This window comes from Bufo bufo, chromosome 3, assembly GCF_905171765.1.
Source record: "Bufo bufo chromosome 3, aBufBuf1.1, whole genome shotgun sequence".
Taxonomy (NCBI): Eukaryota; Metazoa; Chordata; class Amphibia; order Anura; family Bufonidae; genus Bufo; species Bufo bufo.
Window position 1 is genome coordinate 371221083 of NC_053391.1, and position 22132 is coordinate 371243214.

The window sequence follows — 22132 nt, forward strand, 5'->3', positions numbered from 1 at the left end:
TTTCTCTCTCCATCTTCCACAGTTGCTCCGTTTGTTATGGTGATTGACTTGCCTTCATGCTTGTCTGTCTTGTGGATATTGAGTGCACTGTCCACTTCTGATGTCTCCAAGTCCTAACTTATCCTTTCTTTTACCCAGCTTGAACCTCTGTGTATTCAGCTTCTCTAACTGGCCTTCCTTGGACTGGTTCTTTCTTGACTAGTTCATTGGGATGGGGGGCAGCTCCAACCCAGTAAGTACATTGCTGGCTCTTCCTGATGAGTCACAACCAAGAACAGGTGGGACCCATCCTTCCTATTTTCTGTTAGCTTCTCCTACAAAACTGATTAGCTCAGTGTCTACAGGAGGAGTATAGCCGAGAGGAGGAGCTAACACTTCTGCTTAGGGTCGCCTCCTCTTGGCAGCAGCTATACCCGTGGTCTTCTGTGTCCTCCAATGAACTCTGCAAGAAGGATTTTACAAGAAAACACAAAAAAGAAAAAGAAAAATTCTATTCTCAGACTGGGTCATCAATATCTGATCGGTGGGGGTCTGACATTACACCCCTCCCCCAATCAGCTGTTCGAAGAGGAGGTGATGCTCAATGAGTACTTGGTGGTGCTCCAAGTGAGTACTTGTAATTACACTGTACTTCTGAGACAATGGGCAGTGTAATACATTATTCACAGTGTTTTGGTCAGTGATTTCGAGCCAAATCCAGGATTGGAGGATCCGCAGAGATAAGGTAAAGATCTGCACCTGGTTTTGGCTCACAATCACTGACCAAAACACTGATGTGTGAATGAGGCTTAACCCCTTCCCGACACATGACGTACTACTACGTCATGAAGGTCGGTGAGTTACCGCATCTTGACGTAATAGTACGTCATAGATAACTCCGGTCACCGCGCCAAATCGCGCGGTGACCGGAGTAAGCTGACTGCACTAATCGGCAGTCAGCCATCTTAGCTGAGGGAGACCAGTAGTTTTTCCGCCCCCCTGCAGCCCCGATCGCTGCGATTGGCTGGCTAGTGAAGACCAGCCCATCGCAGCGTCGAAAATGTATGGAGCTGCAGGGGGGCTCGGCTAGAGGTGAGAGGGGGCTGATGACATCAGCCCATGTCTCCTTCTAGGTGAGGGATGGGACACCAGACACAGGTGTCCCTTCCCAGCGCTGCGATTGGCTGGAGCAACGCTCCAGCCTATGGCAGCGCTATACAACAATCAGCCAATCTTTGGTGCTGCTGGTGGCTGGGACGGAGGTGATTGGGGCTGATTACACAGATGTCCCCTCCCAGCGCTGCGATTGGCTGGAACAACGCTCCAGCCAATGGCAGCGCTATGCAGCAGAAAGAACCATTGGTGCCTCTCTGCAGGCAGCCATTCTAGCTTGGTGACTGCTTGCAGAGAGGACCTGTGCCCCTCTGTGCTGCTCGTTGTCGGCTGGGACTTGTGGTACTACCACATAAATCAGTGCTTTACATAAGAAGAAGAAGAAGATGACGATAAACATCTGGAACAGCGGTAGTGATCTTTTGCTCATCTGCAGCTGTTTCAGATCCCCATTCCCTGTCCCTCCCTCCCCCCTTCACCCCCCTCTCCGTGTTTTTTTTTTTTTGGCTCTGCACCACTTTTTCTGTGTGCGAGCTGTGACTGGCAAGTGCTGATCAGCACTTGTGTTTTTTTTGGTGCTAGCTAGCTATATTTCAGTTAATTAGGCAGTGGGATCGTGGTGATGGACACATCCAAATATGTTCAAGAGATAGAACGTCAATTACAGACAGGAGACACATATGAATTGTTAAAGAGGGATCCTAAGTTTGACATAGCCAAGAGGATAGAGGTGATACTAACAAAAGCTGAAAAGGAAGGGATTATAGACAAACAACTGAAAGAATTTTTGATTGTTAAGTCGCCTGTTGTCCCTTTGATATATGTATTGCCTAAAATACATAAAAGTTTAGATAACCCTCCAGGACGCCCGATTATTTCGGGGAGGGAATCTATCCGGTCCAATATTGCTATATTTTTGGACAGAGCATTAAGGGAATTTGCTATTGGGGCAAAATCATATTTCAGGGACACAGGCGATTTTTTGGAGAAGATATCAACAGTTAAAGTACCAGATGGTAGTATTTTGGCGTCATTTGATATAGTGTCCCTCTATACATCCATTGACCATGGAGAGGGATTGCAAGCTGTGGGTAGGGCACTAGAAGGATCTACGTATTCTGTACAGAGTAAACGCTTTCTTCTGGATCTCTTGGAACTTACATTAAGGTGCAATTATTTTGGGTTCCAGGACAGATTTTATTTGCAGCGGGTGGGCGCGGCTATGGGCTCTAATGTCGCGCCCACTTATGCAAATGTCTTTGTCCGTTCTCTTGAGGAGCGCCTTGTCTATGTATCTCCCCACTATAGACATGTGCTTATGTGGTGGAGGTACATAGACAACGTGTTCCTCATCTGGACTGGAACCCGGGTACTGTTTGTATCCACATACAATGAAGACAGTCTCAAAGTGCAACATATCATTAGGCGACACTGGGGTATACTACAGAGTGGGTACCCAAACATGTTGGCTTTTAAAGAGGCCCCACTGATGTCCTATAGAAGCACACGAAACATCAAAGATAGAGTGGTGAGGACGAGTGTTCCAGAACAAGTACGCTTACGACAGACTTTTTTCAAAACTAAAAACAATGGCAGTTATCCCTGCCTGAACTGTGTAAACTGTAAATTGATGCAAAAAGGGAAGGAGTTTATACATCCAGCAACAGGAGAAAAGTGTGTAATTAGACATTATCTTACCTGTGATTCTTCGTGGGTGGTTTACATCTTGTGGTGCCCCTGCAAGCTGCTGTATGTGGGTGAGACAACCACAGACGTGAAGACACGTTTGAACAATCACAGGTTTAGTATTAGAAATGAGAGGAAAGACCTCCTGGTATCTAAACACTTCAGTGAGTACAAACATAAAGAACAGGAACTTAGGTTTATGATACTTGATCATGTGGCCATGCCAAAGAGGAGGGGAGACAGGGTGTCCCTCCCCCAAAAATGCGAATTGAGGTGGATCCATCGCTTGGATACACTCAAACCTAAAGGGTTAAACATAGAATTTAGAGTGACCTCAGGAATGATCAACTGAGGTATGTAGTGGATGGCGCACAAATTGCTGCTACCCTGGTGTCTGGCGACACTCGAGTCATTGTAGATGATACATTATGATAAAAGGATTGTGCAACTTATTTATGATATTTTTTTATATTCCGCAGTTACTTATTGAGAGTTGTGGACACCTGTGGGAGAGATCGCTTACCCAGGTTTTATCCATTTCAGTTACATTATAATATTTATCGTTACCATTATTACAGAGGGACTTTAATATGTGAGTATACGTATGCAAATGTTCATGTGTTGAATATACCGGGTAGTATTCCCGGGAGGTCACATAGATTGTGATCAATACCATATCTAATATAGTCCTCAATAAATACAGGTAACGATTATAATGATTATGTAATTCAGGCTGGGGTCAATACAAGGTTTTATTGCTGCTTCTAGTGAATACAGCGCTTTGATGTATAGAGAATCTTGGGCGACATGAAGATGCTGCGCGATGTAATACTGATGGTTGACCAGGTTTCCAGACTTGGTAACTTTGGTGCTCGCCCTGTTGCAGGCGTGGGGTGCAGGGCATGCGCGTGTTGCAGTGTTGGTCCGCCCTGGGTGCCGGGTTTGTGATGCGCTGTGATGCGATGGTGGCGCAGGCGTAGTGAACAGGGAGACATGCCGAGTTGGGGGAACGATCCATCTTTAATGTGGCGCTGTGAGAGCATGCTGCGAGATTGGCCTGCCTCTAACACCGGGTGATGACGCACGGCAGTATGAGGGCAGTGCAGGCGCAGTGTACAGAGAAACATGCCGAGATGGGGGAACACTCCATCTGTGATATAGTGCCGTGAGAGCATAAGGTAACTGAATTTTATGGATTCCTGTGTTGCGGTTTTCTTACAGGTGTGAATTATGTTGGAGCAAGCCATGGATGTTTTAATCACTATCACTATTTGGGAAAACATGAGTATACAGTACATGAAGCACTATGAAATTGAAGACAATCATGAAAATGTGATACACTATACCTGAGGGGATCCGATGGTTGCTGCACCATGAATTGTCACAAGAGAATGAATTGTTTTGTATGGAGTTTTTATATGCACCAGTATGGAATTAAACAGGAAATTAGCACTGATTACTTCCTGAAATGTTCCTATATATGCACAGTCACTTTATTATGTGTTTCACTTGGCTTGATAATGGCTCTGTGAGAGAGCTGAAACGTTGCCTGTATCAACATGTGTTGAATAAATTTTGTATTTTTTCACTTTTTATCTAAGGAGTGCTGCGTTACATTTATTTGGATTGGGTTTGGACCCCAGGACCCAGGGGAAAACGCTGGCACCTGAATCATTTGCATCACTTGAAGTTAGGAGTGCTGCCCTGCCATCCTTTGGATATACAGTACAGACCAAAAGTTTGGACACACCTTCTCATTCAAAGAGTTTTCTTTATTTTCATGACTGAAAATTGCAGATTCACACTAAAGGCATCAAAACTATGAATTAACACATGTGGAATTATATACATAACAAACAAGTGTGAAACAACTGAAAATATGTCATATTCTAGGTCCTTCAAAGTAGCCACCTTTTGCTTTGATTACTGCTTTGCACACTCTTGGCATTCTCTTGATGAGCTTCAAGAGGTAGACCCCTGAAATGGTTTTCACTTCACAGGTGTGCCCTGTCAGGTTTAATAAGTGGGATTTCTTGCCTTATAAATGGGGTTGGGACCTTTAGTTGCGTTGAGGAGAAGTCAGGTGGCTTCACAGCTGATAGTCCTACTGAATAGACTGTTAGAATTTGTATTATGGCAAGAAAAAAGCAGCTCAGTAAAGAAAAACGAGTGGCCATCATTACTTTAAGAAATGAAGGTCAGTCAGTCAACCGAAAAATTGGGAAAACTTTGAAAGTAAGGGCTATTTGACCATGAAGGAGAGTGATGGGGTGCTGCGCCAGATGACCTGGCCTCCACAGTCACCGGACCTGAACCCAATCGAGATGGTTTGGGGTGAGCTGGACCGCAGAGTGAAGGCAAAAGGGCCAACAAGTGCTAAGCATCTCTGGGAACTCCTTCAAGACTGTTGGAAGACCATTTCAGGGGACTACCTCTTGAAGCTCATCAAGAGAATGCCAAGAGTGTGCAAAGCAGTAATCAAAGCAAAAGGTGGCTACTTTGAAGAACCTAGAATATGACATATTTTCAGTTGTTTCACACTTGTTTGTTATGTATATAATTCCACATGTGTTAATTCATAGTTTTGATGCCTTCATAGTCATGAAAATAAAGAAAACTCTTTGAATGAGAAGGTGTGTCCAAACTTTTGGTCTGTACTGTATATATATATATATATATATATATATATACATACACATATAGATAGATTTATATTTATAAGTCAATTTTAGTTAGTACTAGTTTAGATTTCTGAACCCACACACGTGCCATCTGCGTGCATGGGTCCTGCACCTGCTAAGCGCCGGTCAGTACTGTCAATTACTGACTGCATCTGCTTAGGTTAAGTTTTTTTATTTATTTTTTGGAGCCTTTTTTTCTAAATTTTTATCTTATTCTTTCACTTATCTTTTTCTCTTTTCTTTCTTTCTCTTTTTTTATTTATCATAAATGTTATTTCAATTCATTCATTACAAGCCCCCTCACGTGTTAAATCACTACATACACTCCCTGACACTTTTCACTTTACATACACCAATAAAAATAAAAATGTCCAATTCATCCCAGAGAATGTACTGCGCTGAAGAGGCATATGCCATCCTTGCCTCTGAAACGGAGTCTGCAAGTGAGGGAGACGAGGATGCCACATTCCTCTACTCCATCATCATCGTCATCCGGTGATGAGGGACCCTCAAGGAGACGCCCCAGGAGAGATGAAGTAGCCCCCCCCAGTGATCTCCTATGGTCTACATCGCCTGAGGATTATGAGCCCCAAATTCCAGAGTTTGTGGGAAACTCTGGAATCCAGATTGACTGCACGGGCTTCACAGAAATAGATTTTTTCAAAATCTATTTCTCTGACGATCTCATAAATTTGATGGTGACCCAAACAAATTTGTACGCCCAGCAGTTTATTTCTCAAAACCTGACATCCTCATATGCTAGACCCCTAGGTTGGACCCATGTAAATGCAGCAGACATTATGAAGTTTTGGGGGCTGTTGCTTCATATGGGCCTGGTAAAAAAAAAACTGAAATGAGACAATATTGGAGTTCAGATGTCTTGTACCACACTCCAATTTACAATATGGCCATGTCCCCCTCAAGATTTGAATCCATTTTGAAATTCCTACATTATAATGATAACGCACAGTGCCCCCCCCAAAAAAAAATGACCCAAATTTTGACCATCTATTCAAAATAAGACCCCTCCTGGAGCACCTCAACTCAAAATTTACAGAGGTGTTCACCCCAGAAAAAGAAATTAGCATAGACGAGTCCCTTGTACATTTTAAAGGAAGGGTTAAATTTTGCCAGTACCTGCCCAGCAAGCGGGCATGGTACGGAATAAAAATGTACAAGCTGTGCGAAAGTACCTACAGGTTCCGGGTTTATGAGGGGAAAGATTCCCGGATACAACCCCCTGTATGCCCCCCCATCCTAGGAGTTACTGGCAATATTGTGTGGGACTTACTGCACCCACTGCTGGATAATGGTTATCACCTCTATCTAGATAACTATTACACCAGCATCCCCCTATTTATGTCCCTAAAAGCCCGAGGTACTGTGGCTTGCGGCACAGTGCAAAAAAATCTGAGAGGGCTCCCTAGATCCCTGGTAGGGCAACTACTCCGAAAAGGTGACAGTAAAGCTCTCCGCCATGAGAACATGCTGGCGGTTAAGTACAAGAGGGATGTCCTTGTACTAACCACCATTCACACAAACACCAGTTCTCCTGCCCAAGTGCGAGGTACCACTACCCCTGTCAACAAGCCTGACTGCATCCTTGATTACAACAGACACATGGGAGGGGTTGATCTGTCCGATCAAGTTCTGAAGCCCTACAGTGCCATGTGTAAAACTAAGGTGTGGTACAAAAAGCTTGCCTTATACATTGTACAGATGGCAATGTACAATGCGTACATTTTACATCGAACTGCAGGCCACACAGGAACTTTCCTTCAGTTCCAAGAGGCGGTAATCAAGGCCCTAATTTTCCAAAGTCAGGAAGGTGAGGGCCCGAGTACTTCAGGAGGGTCATGGTGCCCGTGTTGTACCAGGACAACATTTCCCTGGTCCCACAAACAGCGAAGCGGGGAAAGACCCAAAAAAGATGTCGGCTTTGTTACAAAAGGGGAATACGAAAGGACACCTGCGCTGATAAACCAGGCCTCTGCTTGAAAGAATGCTTCCGAACCTACCACTCATCCATGGATTTTTTATTTCATCCTTTATGCGCCCTGTAATATTTCTATATCTCTGATTTAGTCCACCTCACTTGCATACCCACTTTCCAACAACCACTACATAATCTTTTCTGTGAGACACTTGTTTGGTAAAAAGTACTCTTTTCATCACTTAACATGTTCGTACGGGGGTGCTCTTTCCAAAATGGGGTCACTTCTTGGGGTTCTTCATTTCTGGGGACCTCTGGAAAATTTCAAAGTGTTTTATTTATTCACAATAATAAAAAAAATCATGAATACGATGCTGTATATATTTATGGTACAGAATCAGTAATTCTTATACAAATCAGTTTGTACATTTGGAGTGAATATCATTATATCCATATTAATTAAAACAGAACATAAACAGTGAACAAAAAAAATAAAAATAACATGAGGAGATCATGTTGAGAAAATATGGTTAGTGGTCTTAGTGCTTTCAGACCTTTTTATACACAAAATGACCCTTAGTTCAGTACTTTCGAGCAAGGTGCCCCAAGATCCTTAACATCTATATTGTCATACCAAGTTGTACATTCAACGAGTACGAGGAGGACATCCAAGGCTCCCAAAGCTTCTCAAAAGACCCATATGTGTCCTGGCGAATGGCCATAAGTCTCTCGTAAAGCAATATTTTGTTGATTCTGTCTACTACCGCTTGAAAGCTGAGTTCTGCCATTCTCCATTTATATGAAATATGATCCTAGCAGCTAATAGCATGTGCTGAGACAGTTTAAAGGGACACTGACAGGCCAAAACAGCATATATAGTTAGATATATCACATTACAGGTCTTATACAGTCTTTTAAAAGCATATAAGTATCCCCCCTGTCCACCTTATAAAGAGCGAAATATAAAGTTTTATAACCTGCTTCTCCTGTCAGCAATCTGCCCAAGGGGCGGCGTTTCATGTGAAAATGCGCCCAGCCAGCCTTCCCAACTGCCGTTCTTAAGCCCCGCCCAGCTCATCATTATTCACTTCGCTGGGCGGCGGCTAGAACTCTCCCCAGTCCCGATCCTGCGCCTGCGCAATTCAATCCTCCGGGCATCATTCATGCCCAATCTTCTGCGCCTGCGCCCCGCCGTGCCCTTAGATCGCGCCTGCGTACACACACCAGCCTGCGTCTTCGAGGGAGCTGCAGCCTCAGCCATGCACTGTTCAGAGCAGCCCGGAGGATTGAATTGCGCAGGCGCAGGATCGGGACTGGGGAGAGTTCTAGCCGCCGCCCAGCGAAGTGAATATTGATGAGCTGGGCGGGGCTTCAAACGGCAGTTGGGAAGGCTGGCTGGGCGCATTTTCACATGAAACGCCGCCCCTTGGGCAGATTGCTGACAGGAGAAGCAGGTTATAAAACTTTATATTTCGCTCTTTATAAGGTGGACAGGGGGGATACTTATATGCTTTTAAAAGACTGTATAAGACCTGTAATGTGATATTTCTAACTATATATGCTGTTTTGGCCTGTCAGTGTCCCTTTAAATTTAGAATATGATAACCAAGAAGGTTCGTCTCCAAGAAGGCATAAGGTATGTGACAGCGGGAAGGCACAGTCCAGCACAGAGGAGATCAAGTTATAAATCCTGCTCCAAAATTGCTGTACTACTGGACAAGAACACCAAATGTGATAGACCGTGCCATCCACTCCACACCCCCTAAAACATAAAGGAGAGACCTCTGGGTAGATACGTGTAGTCTATAGGGTACTAAATATGCCCTGTGAAGAACCTTAATTGAGGTTTCTGCTGGAGTAATTTGCCATGAGGTCTTAGTCAAGGTCTGAGAACATTGATGCTATTTAGCTATAGGGAGATCTTCCTGGATGTCCCCCTCCCACTCCAACATGTATGGCAGTTTAATCCCCTCCGGTGTGGTATTTAGTAACCCATAAATCCTGGAAAGTAACCCCCGCTTGTATAATGAGTAAGTAGTAAATCTCTCAAAGGGGGTAAAATCCAGGGTCATGTTGCTAATCTTCAGGGAATGGAGGCATGAGAAGATTCGAATAGCATTAAATGACTCGCTATCCGGGAGGGCATATTTATCTTTAAAGTCAGCTAGGGATAGAAGTTTCCCCCTAATCAGGAATCTATGAAGTGTAGTAAACTTGTTGGAAATCCACCACTGAAATGCTCCTATGTGAAGACCTGGGGGGAACACTGGTTTACCAAACAGGTGGAAAAGCGGTGTATGTTTAGATTGAAAGCCTGCTTTGAACCTAACAGACCGCCACAAAATCAGTGAGTGATGTGACAATGGTGAAGCTGCTCGAATGGCTGATGGTAGGGGAGTAGTATTCCAGAGCAGGGCTCTCCAAGTCCAGGGTGCAAAGAGAGTTTGTTCCAGGGACACCCACAGGGGGAAGACCTCTGGTTTTAAGTGGGTCAAGAATAATTGAGCCAAGCAGGCTGCCTTAAAGCACTTAGTGAAATCTGGAACAGAGAGGCCTCCCTGAGATTTGTGTCTGCACATTGTGGACTTGGAGATTCTGGCACGCTTACCACCCCATATAAATTTCATTGTATCGGCTTGTATGCTGCGAAGATCGCTGGTAGAGACGTGAACCGGAAGGGTTCGGAATAAATAAAGGAGGCGAGGCAAGACTACCATCCTGACTATATGTATTCACCCGATCCATGAAACCGGCAGCGAACTCCAAGTTTTGTAATCTTCTCTAATTCTGCGATATAGTGGGAGGTAATTGAGTTTGTATGTCATGCTCAACTTAGCCCCCTTAGCTTAAACACCCTTAATGACCAGGCCACTTTTTACACTTCTGACCTACACTACTTTAACAGTTTATTGCTCGGTCATGCAACTTACCACCCAAATGAACTTTACCTCCTTTTCTTCTCACTAATAGAGCTTTCATTTGGTGGTATTTCATTGCTGCTGACATTTTTACTTTTTTTGTTATTAATCGAGATTTAACGATTTTTTTGCAAAAAAATGACATTTTTCACTTTCAGTTGTAAAATTTAGCAAAAAAAACGACATCCATATATAAATTTTGCTCTAAATTTATTGTTCTACATGTCTTTGATAAAAAAAAAATGTTTGGGTAAAAAAAAAATGGTTTGGGTAAAAGTTATAGCGTTTACAAACTATGGTACAAAAATGTGAATTTCCGCTTTTTGAAGTAGCTCTGACTTTGTGAGCACCTGACAAAAAATAAAAACTTCCATGAACTCACTATGCCCATCAGCGAATACCTTGGGGTGTCTTCTTTCCAAAATGGGGTCACTTGTGGGGTAGTTATACTGCCCTGGGATTCTAGGGGCCCTAATGTGTGGTAAGTAGTTTGAAATCAAAATCTGTAAAAAAAAATGGCCGGTGAAATCCGAACGGTGCTCTTTGGAATGTGGGCCCCTTTGCCCACCTAGGCTGCAAAAAAGTGTCACACATCTGGTATCCCCGTACTCAGGAGAAGTTGGGCAATGTGTTTTGGGGTGTCATTTTACATATACCCATGCTGGGTGAGATAAATATCTCGGTCAAATGCCAACTTTGTATAAAAAAATGGGAAAAGTTGTCTTTTGCCAAGATATTTCTCTCACCCAGCATGGGTATATGTAAAAAGACACCCCAAAACACATTGCCCAACTTCTCCTGAGTACGGGGATACCAGATGTGTGACACTTTTTTGCAGCCTAGGTGGGCAAAGGGGACCACATTCCAAAGAGCACCTTTCGGATTTTACTGGCCATTTTTTACAGATTTTGATTTCAAACCACTTCTCACGCATTCGGCCCCTAAAATGCCAGGGCAGTATAACTACCCCACAAGTGACCCCATTTTGGAAAGAAGACACCCCAGGGTATTTCGTGATGGGCATAGTGAGTTCATGGAAGTTTTTATTTTTTGTCACAAGTTAGTGGAATATGAGACTTTGTAAGAAAAAAAAAGAAAAAATTCATCATTTTCCGCTAACTTGTGACAAAAAATAAAAAATTCTAGGAACTCGCCATGCCCCTCACGGAATACCTTGGGGTGTCTTCTTTCCAAAATGGGGTCACTTGTGGGGTAGTTATACTGCCCTGGCATTCTAGGGGCCCTAATGTGTGGTAAGTAGGTAAATGACCTGTGAAAATCGAAAGGTGCTCTTTGGAATGTGGGCCCCTTTGCCCACCTAGGCTGCAAAAAAGTGTCACACATGTGGTATCGCCGTATTCAGGAGAAGTTGGGCAATGTGTTTTGGGGTGTCTTTTTACATATACTCATGCTGGGTGAGAGAAATATCTCGGCAAAAGACAACTTTTCCCATTTTTTATACAAAGTTGGCATTTGACCAAGATATGTATCTCACCCAGCATGGGTATATGTAAAATGACACCCCAAAACACATTGCCCAACTTCTCCTGAGTACGGCGATACCAGATGTGTGACACTTTTTTGCAGCCTAGATGCGCAAAGGGGCCCACATTCCTTTTATGAGGGCATTTTTAGACATTTGGATCCCAGACTTCTTCTCACGCTTTAGGGCCCCTAGAATGCCAGGGCAGTATAAATACCCCACATGTGACCCCATTTTGGAAAGAAGACACCCCAAGGTATTCAATGAGGGGCATGGCGAGTTCATATAAATTTTTTTTTTTTGGGCACAAGTTAGCGGAAATTGATTTTTTTTTTTTTTCTCTCACAAAGTCTCCCTTTCCGCTAACTTGGGACAAAAATTTCAATTTTTCATGGACTCAATATGCCCCTCACGGAATACCTTGGGGTGTCTTCTTTACGAAATGGGGTCACATGTGGGGTATTTATACTGCCCTGGCATTCTAGGGGCCCTAAAGCGTGAGAAGAAGTCTGGAATATAAATGTCTAAAAATGTTTACGCATTTGGATTCCGTGAGGGGTATGGTGAGTTCATGTGAGATTTTATTTTTTGACACAAGTTAGTGGAATATGAGACTTTGTAAGAAAAAAATATATATATTTCCGCTAACTTGGGCCAAAAAAATGTCTGAATGGAGCCTTACAGGGGGGTGATCAATGACAAGGGGGTGATCAGGGAGTCTATATGGGGTGATCACCCCCCCTGTCATTGATCACCCCCCTATAAGGCTCCATTCAGATGTCCGTATGTGTTACGCGGATCCGATCCATGTATCAGTGGATCCGTAAAAATCATACGGACATCTGAATGCAGCCTTACAGGGGGGTGATCAATGACAGGGGGGTGATCAATGACAGGGGGGTGATCAGGCAGTCTATATGGGGTGATCACCCCCTGTCATTGATCACCCCCCTGTAAGGCTCCATTCAGACGTCCGTATGTACTTTGCGGATCTGATCCATGTATCAGTGGATCCGTAAAAATCATACGGACATCTGAATGCAGCCTTACAGGGGGGTGATCAATGACAGGGGGGTGATCAATGACAGGGGGGTGATCAGGGAGTCTATATGGGGTGATCACCCCCTGTCATTGATTACCCCCCTGTAAGGCTGCATTCAGATGTCCGTATGTGTTTCGCGGATCCGATCCATGTATCAGTGGATCCGTAAAAATCATACGGACATCTGAATGCAGCCTTACAGGGGGGTGATCAATGACAGGGGGGTGATCAATGACAGGGGGGTGATCAGGGAGTCTATATGGGGTGATCACCCCCTGTCATTGATCACCCCCCTGTAAGGCTGCATTCAGATGTCCGTATGCGTTTTGCGGATCCGATCCATGTATCAGTGGATCCGTAAAAATCATACGGACATCTGAATGCAGCCTTACAGGGGGGTGATCAATGACTGGGGGGTGATCAGGGAGTCTATATGGGGTGATCACCTCCGTCATTGATCACTCCCCTGTAAGGCTGCATTCAGATGTCCGTATGCGTTTTACGGATCCGATCCATGTATCAGTGGATCCGTAAAAATCATACGGACATCTGAATGGAGCCTTACAGGGGGGTGATCAATGACAGGGGGGTGATCAGGGAGTCTATATGGGGTGATCACCCCCCTGTAAGGCTGCATTCAGATGTCCGTATGCGTTTTGCGGATCCGATCCATGTATCAGTGGATCCGTAAAAATCATACGGACATCTGAATGGAGCCTTACAGGGGGGTGATCAATGACAGGGGGGTGATCAGGGAGTCTATATGGGGTGATCACCCCCGTCATTGATCACCCCCCTGTAAGGCTGCATTCAGATGTCCGTATGCCTTTTTTGCGGATCCGATCCATGTATCAGTGGATCCGTAAAAATCATACGGACATCTGAATGCAGCCTTACAGGGGGGTGATCAATGACAGGGGGGTGATCACGGAGTCTATATGGGGTGATCACCTCCGTCATTGATCACTCCCCTGTAAGGCTGCATTCAGATGTCCGTATGCGTTTTGCGGATCCGATCCATGTATCAGTGGATCCGTAAAAATCATACGGACATCTGAATGGAGCCTTACAGGGGGGTGATCAATGACAGGGGGGTGATCAGGAAGTCTATATAGGGTGATCACCTCCGTCATTGATCACTCCCCTGTAAGGCTCCATTCAGACGTCCGTATGTGTTTTGCGGATCCGATCCATCTATCAGTGGATCCGTAAAAATCATACGGATGTCTGAATGGAGCCTTACAGGGGGTTATCAATGACAGGGGGGTGATCAATGACAGGGGGGTGATCAATGACAGGGGGGTGATCAATGACAGGGGGGTGATCAATGACAGGGGGGTGATCAATGACAGGGGGGTGATCAGGGAGTCTATATGGGGTGATCTGGGGTGAATAAGGGGTTAATAAGTGACGGGGGGGGGTGTAGTGTAGTGTGGTGCTTGGTGCTACATATTACTGAGCTACCTGTGTCCTCTGGTGGTCGATCCAAACAAAGGGGACCACCAGAGGACCAGGTAGCAGGTATATTAGACACTGTTATCAAAACAGCGTCTAATATACCTGTTAGGGGTTAAAAAAAACACATCTCCAGCCTGCCAGCGAACGATCACCGCTGGCAGGCTGGAGATCCACTCGCCCACCTTCCGTTCCTGTGAACGCGCGCGCCTGTGTGCGCGCGTTCACAGGAAATCTCGCGTCTCGCGAGAGGACGCGCCGGCGCGTCCAGGAGGAATCAATCAACCACCTCCAGGACGCGTCGCTGCGTTTGGCGGTCCGGAGGTGGTTAAGGTCCCCAAATACTGAATATGCGTGGATAGTTGGGAGAAAGGAAAGTTTTGTGAGAGGAGAGATTGGAGGGATGGGGGGGAATTACACAATAAGAGTTCAGATTTCTTGTGGTTAATTTTGAGTCCAGAGGCTATGGAAAAGGTCTTTAGCAGCTTCAACATATTTGCGAGCGAGATAAGGGGATTAGACAGGGATAGTAGGAGGTCATTGGCAAACAAACTCAGCTTATATTCGGTGCTTCCCACCCTAAGACCTGATATATTAGGGTCATTCCTAATGGAGATAGAGAGGGGTTCCATGGCCAGGGCGAATAAGGCAGGGGAGAGAGGGCAACCTTGACGGGTGCCTCTGAGGATTTGGATTGGAGTGGGATGTGTTGTTGGGAGTTTAAGGTATGCAACAGGCGCTGAATATATAGCCTGTACCACCTGCAAAAAAGGGCCCTTGATACCCATGTTGAGTAATACTTTATACAGGTAATCCCAGCTAACTGTATCAAAGGCCTTTTCTATATCCAGGGCCAAAATAGCCAGAGGGCCGTTTCTTTTGTTAGCCACCTGAATCACATTAAGAACCTTTCTGATGTTGTCTGGAGCTTCTCTGTCGGGGATGAATCCTACTTGGTCTTTCTGCTCCTGATGAAGGGGACGCATACTGTGCCCCGAAACGCGTAGAGCTCTTTGTTCCTGCTGTTTTACAAATAAAAGGAATTTGCAAGAAGTACCAAGTCTGGAACTGCCGTCTCTTCCTAAAACCTTTGAAGCGATCCAGAATTGGGAGGAAACTTTTTTGGGTGTCTTGAGCTTATCCCTCAAAATTTCCTCCCCATGAAGTGAGTGGAGAATATTATCATTTATTTGATTGCCTCAAGTATATACAATTTTATCAATTATATATTGTTTTATCCACTTATATGCTCAGGCCCTCACGGGTCCAATATTTGGTAGCACCAGTTTATACCTGCACTTCTGATTTCTGTGCAAGATATCCACTCAGGATTTGAGTGTTTTATTTCGCCATCTATTCCATTTACTGCTATTACCACGACCTGGTAAACATAAGTACTGATCCTAATACCTCTAGACCTCCAGTGCGACTTTTACTAACTATCACTTATCCGCACGTTTCTGAGTATATATACCTCATAAATATGGTTATTGTCCTCTTTCTCCTTTGACTGGCGCCGAACATTGTGGTTTCTTCTTTTTTCTCTATACTTTATGTATAAGGCCAGGGAGGATAGTATTAAGGCGCCTTGCTAGAATAGATGTCAATATTTTAGTGTCCAAATTTAACAGGGATATCGGTCTATAGTTTGTAGGCGACAAGGGGTCCTTTTTAGGTTTGGGAAGTACAGTAATGTTAGCAAAAAGAAAGTCAGGATGAGGAGTGTGGCCATTTAGTAAGTGGTTGCAGAATTGTGTGATATGTGGTGTTAGAATTGGGGAGAACTTTTTGTAATACAAGGCTGATAAGCCGTCTGGCTCCGGAGATTTGCCTAGCTTTAAAGAATTAATCGTGTAGATTACCTCCTCAGAACTAATGGCTTTACATAAATCATGCAGTGCATCAGAGGTCACCTGAGGGAGAGGAATCGAAGACAGGAAGTTGTCCCTGGTTGATTCCCATCCATTTCCCGTTCCCGTATAAAGCTGTTGGTAAAAAGCATGAAATGTATCATAAATGGTGTTTGGATTAGAAGTTATATGGCCGGAGCATGAGCGGATTTGGAATACTTGGTTAATTTTCTGTTTGGTCTTCAGCTGACGGGCTAACATTTTATCGGGCTTATTAGCATACCTGTAGTAATACGAAGCAGTCCACCGTAGAGCTTTTTCCATATCATTTGACAAAATCAAGTTTATTTGCATTTTGGTGTCTTTGACTGCTTTAAGTAGATATAGGGAGGGTGACCTCTGATGTGCCTGTACCAACCTACCAAGTTTAGACTCAAGAGCAAGAAGGGCTGCCTGCCTCCCCTTCTTTAGATGAGACGCCTCTCTAATCAACCTGCCCCGTATGTAAGCCTTATGTGTAAGCCATATTAAATAAGGGGTCTACATCTGGATTCACGTTTTCCGCAAAAAATTCTTCATGTCCTCCTGGAGCCTATCACGGATGGCTGGCCGTGTCAAAAGTGATTCATTAAGCCTCCAAGAGAATAGTCTGTTTGTAGGGGTGTTTGGAGCCATATAAATCATTACCATATCGTGATTGGACCAAGAGGACACGATATGTCTACTATATGACAAAAAGGGGAGTAGAGAAGTGGATAGCAAAATAAGGTCAATACGAGTATATAAACTATGAGCCAGGGAATAATAAGTATAGCCCCTTTGCGAACCATTATGTTCCCTCCACGAATCTGCTACAGAGAGAGATTCTATAACTTTCCTGATAATGGTCTTACATGAGGTTGGACGTGGTGTAGTGGGTGGTGCTGAACGATCCAACATAGGGTCCATTACAAAATTGAAATCTCCACACCACATTAGTTTGTTATAGGTAAGGGACTCAAGCTTACGTTGTATATGGGAGAAGAATGCAAGGGATTCATCATTAGGAGCATACACGTTGACTAGGCACCACACCTCACCACTAAAATCACCCAATAAAATGACATAACGCCCATTTTGATCAACTATGGAGCGGGAAACCTGGAGTGGAAAGGTATTTTTAAGCAGGATCATGGCCCCTCTGCTCTTGGATTGAAAAGTGGAGGAGTAAAACCTTGTGTACTGAGGGTGGAAGTACTTAGGGTGGGAGGTTGTGGTGAAGTGGGTCTCTTGTAAGCAAATAATATCAGTTTTATGCCTGCAGTAGGATGAAAAAGCTGTTTTACGTTTTCTCAGGGAATTAAAACACAGCACATTATGTGTTAAAACCTTACACGTCCTACTAAAGCACAAGGTATTGTTAGAACAGGTCATAGTAAATAGCATCTCATATCTCACTGGACACAACATATGATCTCCAACAGAAACACAAAAATTAAGAACGGTTATGTGAACTAATGCACTAGGGAGTGCAACATAGCAAAGTATAAATGGGTTAATTGTGGTCATCAGAATAGCAAGAAGCAATCCCGACCCCACAAAAAACAAGAGTCCCATAAGGACGGGCAACAAATAAGTCCGAGCCACCGATTCCCTTCATAAAAATATGTGGACCATGAAGGGGTGCAAGAAAGAAAAAGTATTGCTGAAACATAAAAAATATATTAATATTAATATAACCATGTCCCCTTTAAGAACTCCAAAAAAGGAGGGGTAGAAAAGAGAAATACGAAAAGTTACTGAGTTACCCTGACACAGCGAATCTCTGCAGTCCCAGCATATCGGCGACAATCTGAGGTGCAGCAATCAGGGTGCCGACGATCTGGATCCAGACGGAGCTGCCGAGGTGACCTTTGTCCACACCCGCGCCGGGCGTTGGGCCTAGGATGTGCAGGTGGACCCTCTGGACGATCCACAGCGATGCCGGCCTTCTGTAGTGCCTCAATTCCCTCAGCCGGTGTGCGAATTGTATGGCTACGAGCATTCAGCTGAAAGGAAAGGGCGAAAGGAAATCCCCAGCGATATTTCACTTGCGCTTGCTGAAGAGCATGGGTCACAGATCTCATCTCCCTACATTTCCGTAGCGTGGATGGCGCCAAATCTGCGTAAAGATGAACTGAAGAAGGAAGACCAGGTAAGTTGGTCAGGTTCCGTGCAGCATTCAGGATTTTATCCCTCATCTCTGGGTGGTGAAATCTGAGGACCACGTCCCTTGGCATGTCCGGGACTCTCGGCTTCCCCAAAGACCTGTGGACTCTGTCCATCTTTAATTGGTCAGATTGAGCATCTGGCAGCAGTTCTGCAAACAGAGAGCCCATCGTTGCGGGTAGATCCAAATAAAGTTCAGGTAGGCCTCGAACTCTGAGGTTGCCTCTTCTGGACCTATTTTCTAGGTCTTCGATTTTAAGTTTGAGCTCCTGCAGTTGGGCCAAATGCGAATCAATGTAGGCTCCAATGGCGTCTGCAAGTTCATCGGCTCTAGTTTCCAGGTCTGAGACCCCATTACCCAGGTCTTGTATCTGCCGAGAAAATTCTGCCACCGCCTGAGTTAGCTCGGTACGAAATAGAGCTGCGATATTGTTATAGAGGTCAGTCTGACCTGGCTGAACCTCTTCAGGAGCTGGCCGGTGTCCACTATCAGTGGAGGAAGCAGGGCTTGCCGGAGACGCGGCCTGGTCCGCCATGATGGATTGATAGTCCTGAAGATCTCCGGAATTGTCTGCGATGGTACGGGCGTAGCGGGCAATTTAGGTTTCCCTTTGCCGCGGGATGTTTTCTGTGTCCCCTGCATGTGAACACTGCTGTTGTGGAGCCGTGATGACGGCGATTATAGCGGGAATAAGACGGCGGTCGGTGGGAGCTCACACAGGCATGTCCTCCCAGCGAGCCACGCGCATGCGCCCCCTGGAAATTTTTTTAATGCAACATGGCAGCTAAAATCCATGTCTGCCAATTCAGGCCTGCAAATTGTACTTTGCCTGTAGCGGCCTGCTGTGCGCCAATACAGCAGGCTACGAGCACATATGGGGTATTCGCAAAATGGGGAACATATACTGGGGGGCATTTTCTTCATTAACCCCTTGTGAAAGTAAAAAATTGGGGTCTGCTAGTAATTTTTCCAAATATGTGCTTTGAAATCCTCTCTAGTATTTCTGCCTTCTGTGAGACACCTGTTTGGTAAAAAGTACCCTTTCCACCACTTAATGTTCGTACGGGGGTTCTCTTAACAAAATGGGGTCACTTCTTGGGATTTTTCATTTCTGGGGACCTCAGGAAATTTTTTAAATGTGACATGGCAGCTAAAATCCATGTCTGCCAAATCAGGTCAGCAAAATCCATATTTAGCTTTTTGTATCTAGAGCCCTGCCATGCGTCCATACATCATTTAATGAGCACATATTGGGTGTTGACGTATTCGGGGGGAAATGGGGAACAAAATGAGGGGTGCATTTTGTCCTGTTACCCCTTGTGAAAGTGAAAAATTTTGTTGTAAAGCAACTTTTTCTTGAAAAAATTGTCATTTTTTTAGTTTCACAGCCAAACGTTTCCCAATTCTGTGAAACGCCTGATGGGTCTAAGTGCTCACTACACACCTTGAAATATTCCTTGAGGGGTTTAGTTTCCGGAATGGGGTGACTTTTTGGGGATTTCCACTCTAGGGGTACCTCAGGATGTCTTTATATGCAACATAGTTCCCAAAAGCCGTATGGCGCTACTTCCCTTTTGAACCCTGCCATGCACCCATACATCATTTTATGAGCACGTATTGGGCGTTGGCGTAAATGGGGAACAACATGTGGGGTGCATTGTGTCCTGTTACCCCTTGTGAAAGTGAAAAATGTGGGTGTAAAACAACTTGTGAAAAAAAAAATATTTCATTTTCACAGCCAAGTGATTCCCAGTTCTGAGAAACGCTCGATGGGTCAAAGTGCTCACTACACACCTTTGAATATTCCTTGAGGGTGTTTCGATTCTAGGGTTACCTCAGGGTGTGTTCAATAGCAAGATGGCACCTGTGAATTATTCTGGTGAAATCCACCTTCCAGAAGCCATTTGGTGCTCCCTTCCTTCTGACCCCTGTGGTACGCACATAGCAGTATACAAGCACATATGGGGTATTTCTGTAATCAAGAGAAAATGGGCAATAAATTAGGGGGTACATTTTCTCCAGTTTCCCCTTTTGAAAGAGAATTTTTGGCCTAAAGTCCTTTTTCTTGAAAAATAAATAGTAATTTTTCATTTTCACAAACGTGAAGTTTTACCTTTGAGGACAAAGTTCTCATTACACATCTTGAAATATTCCTTGAGGGGTGTAGTTTCCAGAATGGGGTAACTTTTTGGGGGTTTCCACTGTAGGGCCACCTCAGAGAGTCTCGTCTGCACATGCGACATAGCTCCCAATTACCATTCCAGCTAAATTCGCTCTCCAAAAGCCATATGATGCTCCTTCCACTATGAAGCCTGCTGTGCGCCCATACATTAGTTTTTGATCACACATAGGGTGTTTCTGTAAACCCCAGATTCAGGGTAATAGATTGAGTTTTGTTTGGCTGTTAACCCTTGTTTTGTTACTGGAACAAATGGATTAAAATGAAAAATCTGACAAGTGACATTTCATCTCCATTTGCCATTAACTCTTGTGGAACGCCTAAAGGGTTAACATTTGGTAAAATCAGTTTTGAATACGTTGAGGGGTATAGTTTCTAAAAATCGGTCCTGAAAAATGTGGGTTTTGGAAATAGTTTAAGATTTGCTTCTAAACCTTCTAACATCCCAAAAAAAAAAGTCATTTGCAAATTACATATTTTTTTATCAATAAAATAATTTTTTTGAGTCCATTTCACCAGTGTCATGCAGTACGATATGTGACAAGAAAAACTCAGAATGGCCTGTATAAGTAAAAGCGTTTTAAAGTTACCACATAGTCACATGTCAAAAAATGACCTGGGCAGGAAGGTGAAAACAGGCCTGGGGTTGAAGGGGGTTAAAGAGCAAGCAACTGCCTCGTCAAACAGCTGATTGGTGGGTGTTCAGCACCCTCAATCTGATATTCATGAACCCTGCACAATCCATTTAAGCAGGTCATACACATTAGATACATGTCTGGCCAACCCAGCTGACTGCCTGTGTACGGGACCTACTGAAGTTGACTGTTAGGGATGAGAGAATCGACTTTGGCCGTTTCAGCCGAAGTCATTCTGCATATAACTTCATTAGAATACTGTACAGAGAGCGCGCTCTGTACAGTATTAGAATGTATTGGTTCAGAAATTAGTTTTTTTTAACTGAACTCAGGTTTGGTTCCAAGGTACCACTTAAACCCTTTTACCAAACTCTGTTTTAGGTCTAAGAGTGGAAATTCATTTCTGAAATCTCATGAGACTTTGTGAAGTAATAACTTTGGCTCTTTGCCAACACATTCTAATAGTGTATGGAGCGCTCACTGTACAGCATTTTAATGATTTTATGCAAATCTAATTTGGATGTGTCATCCGAAGTAGATTCACTCATTCCTACTGGCTGAAGGTAAAAGGACTGGCTGCAGGGGTTAAATCTGTGGTAAACCTGCATTGACATGTCATTTCCTGTGACTAAATACACTACCTGCATGTGCACACTAAGGAGTTATATGTCTAAGTATTCTTTAGAGATTTTCTAAAATTGTGGGGGGGAAGGCTACACAAGCTCAGTGTGAAGAAGCCCTTGCAGCTAGGCACAGGCCTGTGTTCTCTATGCATTTCAGTTTTAAAGCTGCAAACCCAAGGTTCAAAGGCAGTGTTATGATGTAGTAATCTCAATTGTCAAACAGCTAAAGTTACTTCAAGGGGTTGTCCAGCTTCTAGATACTGGTGTCCTAGCCTGAAGATATGCTGGCATGCGCTGCCATTGATCAGACATGTGTGATGGTGGTATAGAGGCGCTGACATGGATCAACACATGAAGGGGTGGTAGA